The following is a 6960-nucleotide window of genomic DNA, read 5'->3' as shown; positions in this document are numbered from 1 at the left end:
ATCGTCGTCGTCATCATCATCATCATCATCATCATCATCATCATCATCATCATCATCATCATCATCATCATCATCATCATCATCATCATCATCATATAGGCCAATCATAATATCTTAACAATCATCACCAAGAGCCAGATCGACGAAGGACGTCGTCGATCATGGTTCTCCTTTCATTCCTTTGCTCAGATGCTCTCAAAAAGAATAAAGGCTATAGAGGACTGTCCTTATCTTTCCCAGTCATCTATCTACATATAATATGTAGGCTCTCGAGGCAAATTGCTGTGGGACCACGTCTGTCCCGTTTGCCACCAATTTTCCCTGAGAGAGTTAGATGTTCAAGGTATGTCTATTCAAGTGTCCCAGTAAACTGTTGTCCCTTCCTAATTGGTATTACATGTATCAGGGAACAGTCCTTGTGGGTTTCTTTAAGTATTGGGATTTGGGAATCATCGGCATAGAAATGATAATTCAATCCATGATTTTGTAAAATGCTTGCTAAGGGCTGTGTATATAGTGTAAAGAGCATTGGTCCAAGAACGGACCCCTGTGGAACTCCATAATAGAGCCTGACCTGCTTTGAAAAGCTATTTTTAATTTGCACTGACTGAACTCTTTCTAGTAAATATGACTTATTTGTTGAAACTGGTTTAAGGTAACCGAGTTATTGCCCTTTAAATGGGTATTTTTTGTGACACCCTGTCGGGTCGAATCTGCTCTAACGGCCAGCTATAAAAGACAATCACTTGTACAAGTGGCCTCATCCCATTTTCTCCCCTGCGTATGTTTCACATTAAAACGACATTGTAAGACGCCTACCTGACCAAGATGACTAGATCTACTTTTCTCCCCAACAATGAATGGCGGTCTAAGACAATTTATAGGCCTACAATTGTGTACAAACCACAGCAGAATTAGCTACAGTAGAGTCCGTATCGACATAGGATATCAAAATTACGCTTCTATCGAAGTTTTTATAGCCCCCCCCCAGTTAAAAAAAAATGATGTGCAGTATGATATTTTATAACTACTGCGACCTGCTCACTTTCCATGACATGACTTTAATTTATTGTAATCGTCCATTAGTTCAGACCACTCATTTGGAAATAATTAAAGCATTATGAAACATCAGTGCTGTCGTTGTTTTAATGTTTCTTCCTCCTGACGATTGATTTTAATTTGTTGGATATTTACCTAATGTGGTTTTCATAGTTGGTTTTGAAATTGAAAGTTCCATTTAATGAAACCTTTTTCACAGAATCGCGAAGTCTTTTGTCAAACCTAAGGCGTAACAATCTGTAATCTGGTAGATACCTTGTCTGACCCTGAGGTTAGAACCAGGACAGGTATCAGAGGACTATAGTATTAACGAATAGGCTTAGGATATTTTAAATTGTGGTACCCAGTGGGGTCGAATGGGTTGTAAGGAGGGTGGGGCTTGCCGTGACCAAACATTGAAATCACTCAGATTATAAAGGACGCACCATGACAGTGAAACACACACACACACACACACACACACACACACACACACACACACACACACAAAGGTGAACATATAAATAAATTCAAAGGTATAATAATCGTGTTAGTGGTGATACCACGTTTGAAACCTGGAAATTAATTCTCACTTTGTACTTGATTTGTGTCCTTCGCTTCGGTTTTTGAGTTGAGCAAATTTGCCAATGACATTTTGACTGAAGGTTTACATCCTTCACAATCAACTATGAATAACATATCTCTTTTTCTTTCCATCCACAAAATTTTGGCAGAGAGAGAGAGATAGATAGATAGATAGATAGATAGATAGAGAGAGAGAGAGAGAGAGAGAGAGAGAGAGAGAGAGAGAGAGAGAGAGAAAGAGAGAGGAGTATGGCCCAGCTGTTTACTGATTGGGTCAATAAAAAACAAGTCGTGAGAAAACGCATTGTCTTTATTTCTGCGACATGTCGTAAACACAACGGCCTCCCTTTGACAAATCAATGGTTGGTTGGCGTTATTCATTCTGTAGATTTAGGTGTATTTAGTGTATTGTATTGAGCAAACGGACCACAGACCTATGATACTTAGAGCTACTCTCACAACCTGCAATGGAAAGCAAACAGGGGCGTGGCGTCACTTCCAGAGAAGGTGGTGCCAAGAACAAATTTATCACAACGAATAGTATTGCCTACTTATTACATCCTATTAACTGTACCTACTATATACGCATGTTCATTTAATTTTAATACTGATATATACTTCCATGCGAGAAGAATAGATAAGTGGCGGTACAATCTTTTATATAGATCGAGAGAGAGTTCAGAGGTCAAGATGCGCATAATCACATCACATCGTAATCCCACACAAAACAATAACTTCCAACTGATCAACAGAAAAGCACACATTCACAGTCAAGAACACGCATGCACTATTGCCCTCGGGGCGTCTTGACATAATGACCCCATTCCCTGATTCCTTGCAGTTCTGGTTTCTAGAAAGCAGACAATAAAACCTATTTTTAGACAGTTCGCAACCATGCCATGTGGCCATGTCCCGGCTAACTACCACTTCATCCCCTCCCAACCATACATACGCCAAATCAATCTTGGCCCTTTGGCCCAACAGTACAATCTCTTTTAGTGTGATGGGAGTACCTGTTGTAGTATTTTTTGCTGAGTTATGTTCTTAGTGATATCTCTTTTGTCTTCCGTCAAACGTCTGGATGGGGTATTAAAGAAACTTTTTTGCTATTCTTGGAAAGAAAACCCTGTTTTAACTGATTGAATCAAATAGTTTATAGATCATTTTGAATTATTTTGACTAGACGTCACACCTAAACAATGAACACCCAGATGGGTTCAGGCAGAGACACTGGTTCAGGTTGGGCCGATCTGGGTTCGGCGCCCTCGGTGAAGTCAGACGTAGGGAACGAAAGAGGCGGGGAGACCCTTGCGACCGGCAACGGGAGGCTTACCCGCCCTCCTCCCATTAGCCTAATTATAGACACCTTGACTAAAGACTGAAGTACTTAGGAATAAGAGAATGGTTTGAAAAAAATATTTTGATATTTTGTTAAGTTTTGGAACATCGTATTCCCTTTTTTGAAAATCCTTTCTCCATTTCAAAGGGTGGCGCCATGGCGCCATTTGCGCTTGGAGAGCCACGCCACTGAAAGCAAACAAAGAAGAACAGGGGAAGAACCACGACATCAAGAAGGCAATCGAGGATGACGTTACAAAGGAGTACAATAAGCTGTCACATGAGATCAAAGATGTAGAAGAAGAATGGCAAACATTCAAAAGTCCTTATCAGAAATATTGAAAAACAGCTGTGGCACCAAACGAATAGGGGGGGGGGGGGGGGGGGGCAACGGCAGAACGACACGCTTATGGAATGACGAAGCCAAAGAAGCGATTAAAATGAAAAAGAAGATATTCAAGAAAAGGCAGAAATCAAAGACCTAACATGATTATATAGAATACAGAAAAGCGAGAAGAGAGACCAAAAGAATGATCAAAACTACTAAAGAAAATGCATGGGAAATATTATATGGCGAGAAACTTGCCAAAACCTGCAAGGAAAAACCAAGAGATTTTTATAAAAGTGTGAACAGCATGCGGGTGAGGAAAGACACATACAACTCGACATGCATGTCAAACAATAAAGAGGATAACGCAATTCTCAGCAAGCATGCTATTAAGAAAAGATGGAAAAATTACTTTAAAAAAATACTCGACCCAGACGCTTGTCACGAGCATCAAGAAGAGTTCCAACCATACTATGGAGAGCAAACAGAACCACCAATACTGTTCAGAAAAATCGAAACGGCACTCAAAACCTGCCCCCAAAACAAATCCCCAGGGTCAGATAACATCACAGTGGAAGCCATAAAAGCTTGTGGAAACACCGGTACATTGTGGCAGAGGCGAATTTTTAATAGAGCTTGGGAGAAAAGAACATGCCCAGAATCTGGCAGAAAGCTATAGTGTTCCTGTTATGGAAAATGAAAGGCAACAAAAGCGACTGCACAACGTACAGAGGCATCTCCTTTTTAAGCCATGCAGGGAAAACATACACACACGAAAGTTTTAGAACAGCGGATAAGACCCATCGTAAAGAGAAATCTGAGCGAAGCTCAGTTTGGATTCCGAAAGGGAAGATGATGCACGGATGCGGTATTTGTATTATGACAGCTATGCGAACACCACAAAGAATCCAACATCGTCTTTATAGACCAGTCAAAGGCTTTTGACAGATAAGATAAGATAAGATAAGATAAGATAAGATAAGATAAGATACATCTTTATTGTCCAGATCCTGGCACATTGGTTTGGTGTTCCACCACGAGTACACACACACACACACGCACACACACACACACACACACACACACACACACACACACACACACACACACAATAACACACACACACACACACACACACACACACACACACGTACACACGTGCACACACATGCACACACAAGTAAGCTTACAATCACATGCATAATATAAATGAGCAGCAATATAAACAATAATAATCGTAAGCTAGATACACACTCAATGTTATTTTGATGCATGCTCTAAGGTCGTAAGTATACTTAACAAGATGGTTAAAAGAAAACCATGCAAAACTCTGGAAGACATTCGAAAAGTATGGTGTAAGAGGACAGCTGTTAGATAATGTCAGAGCCCAATGTACCAACAGTCGAAGCTCAGTAAGAACAAAGGAAGGCAATAGAGACTGATTCAGAGTAAAACCTGGAGTACGACAGGGATGCGTTTTATCTCCCCTCCTGTTTATAATCTATATTGACACAATAACGTAGGACGCAAACCAAAGGTCAGAAGCCTAAATGAACTTATATTCGCAGACGACCAGTGTCTTATTCATCCGAACCAACAAACCTCCAAAATCACACTACCAAAGTGAACAGCAGCTGCCAGAAATTTGACATGAAAATAAGCTCATCAAAAACAGAAATTATGAAAGTGAGCCGAAGCCATAGTTCCCTGAACATCAATGTCAATAGTAAACAACTGAAACAGGTGAAGGTGATTACATAACTTGGCAGCACTTTTTCTGAAAACGGGTCCATTCGCAGAGAAATGGAAATGCGAACTCAAAAAGCCAACGCTGTCACCTACCAGCTCGCACCCCTCCTATCTCATCCAAACATCTCCATGAATACAAAGACACAGCGTATCCCCTCAATATTCATACCAACGATATGCTGCCAGTACCAGACCTGGACAATAAGTAAAACTCCATGAAAGCAAAATCACTGCATGCGAGATGAAAACATGTATCCACAAAACCATTAACATCGTAAGACGAGACAGGCAGAGACATGAGGAAGTAAGAGCAATTTTTGGCACTGATTCCTGCCTGCATTTCATAGAAAGACAGAGAATAACATTGTTTAGCCACCTGTTACGTATGACAACATAGCCAGCCAGCTCGAGAGCCTATAACACCAAGCACTCAGGATATAAAGGAAGACGAAGGCCACGCAAAAGGAGGATTGAGGGTGTTAAGGAAACCCTGAAAAATCGTAATATCCCAATTGAAAGAGTTGAGGAGCAGGCCTACAAGTACTACAACAGAAAACTGCATCTCCTCTTGACGCTTAACGGCAACAGAGGATGAAAAATTATAAGTAAGCAAGTACTGAACAAAATAGTTACTGGCCCTCAGTCGACATTCTCTCTTCTATCTCAAACTGAAACAAGTTTGGTGCCCCATGGTCTAGGACATTTTATTCCACGTCTATGGGCGGCCATGAGAGTGCTCGGTCTAGGGTTATATTACAGTCAAACCTCGTTGTACTTGTACGGCCTCGTGTTATACCACCAGCCGCGCTTACTGCAATAATATGCCAATGTACGAAAATGTATTTGTGCCTTTACACCACAGTTCGCCAACTGCGTGAGTTGTACAATCCTTATTAATCTTATGTAAATTTGCCCCACTATACTGCCAGCGAATTTGTCGCCAGAGGTAGGCCTACACACTCCACAAAGCGCACGGCATCCACAGAGTGGTTGCTTGATATTCTCCTTCCTCGCACATGTTTCTGCGAGCTCGGCCTATTTCTAGCGCTTTTCTGTCCTCTGCAGATTTGTACTGATTTTGAAAAAAATATCGTTTTAGGGCTTGGCCATATTATTTATTATTGAAATTTATTTTGAGCTGGAATTAAATTCTAAACTTTGCTTGGAAAAACGTCAAAGGAGCTGTATCAACTCGGGCTGCCGGCAAAATATCTGGCGTCGCCAGCTATCAGCCCAGTGACCTAAAAGCTGGCGGGCGCCCGTAAGCCTTATTTTGTGAGGACCCACACTCAAATCTAAAGAGTATGTCTAAGACGGCGCGAGGACTGACGAATACAATGTGTTGGATAGAAAAACCCGTCAGTTGACAGGGGCGTTGACACATTTATAGCCTAGCTTCTGATCCTAGCTTCTTTCAATTTTGAAGTTATTTATAAGTTTGACTGGAGCTGTGATTGTAATTAGTTGCTACTTATGTTTTAGCTGCGCATGGCAATTACGCAAGACATAATTATCTAGATAAGGCAAGACTGGCCACAGTTTGTCTCTAGTCTCTACCAGTCTACCACTTGTCAAGATAACAATCGGCGGTATCCCATTATACCATCGACCCCTTTGTACCGCCAATTTTATGCTCGTCCCAAGGTAGGTGGTATAACGAGGTTTTACTATATACAAGTGCACAGTCTAAGATATTATGATCCAAGTTTATGGGTGACCATGACTGTGCCCAGTAAGGGTTATTTTTAATGACCCAAGCCTATCGACGGCCACGGCTGTTGATATCAAGGATATTATAATAATGCCCAAGTAAAATGGGCGGCGTGACAGTGCATGATCTAGGACATAATGATGTAAGTCTATGGGCGGCCATCACTTATTTAAAAAATTTTTTTTTAATTATAAATTAAAAAATGGACGAC

The sequence above is a fragment of the Aplysia californica genome, unplaced genomic scaffold (genome assembly GCF_000002075.1).
Source record: "Aplysia californica isolate F4 #8 unplaced genomic scaffold, AplCal3.0 scaffold00161, whole genome shotgun sequence".
Classification (NCBI taxonomy): Eukaryota; Metazoa; Mollusca; class Gastropoda; order Aplysiida; family Aplysiidae; genus Aplysia; species Aplysia californica.
Note: the sequence above shows the minus strand (reverse complement) of the source record.